This window comes from Puntigrus tetrazona, chromosome 13 (assembly GCF_018831695.1).
Source record: "Puntigrus tetrazona isolate hp1 chromosome 13, ASM1883169v1, whole genome shotgun sequence".
Lineage (NCBI taxonomy): Eukaryota > Metazoa > Chordata > Actinopteri > Cypriniformes > Cyprinidae > Puntigrus > Puntigrus tetrazona.
Genome location: NC_056711.1, coordinates 22,484,651 through 22,484,921, shown reverse-complemented (window position 1 = coordinate 22,484,921; position 271 = coordinate 22,484,651).

The following is a 271-nucleotide window of genomic DNA, read 5'->3' as shown; positions in this document are numbered from 1 at the left end:
TCGCACAAACACGTAAAACAAATAATACTTGCAGCTATACACACACACACACACACACACACACAACAGTCACTCTTTACTCTCACACACACACACACACCTAACACTCACTCTCCCTCACATGACGGTATTTGTGTTTTATGAGTGTTTATGAGGTGTAATGTTTTATACTGTACAGACTATANCACACACACACACACACACACAATACTCACTTGCACACACCACACACACGTAACAAACAAATAATACTCGCACTTACACACAACTC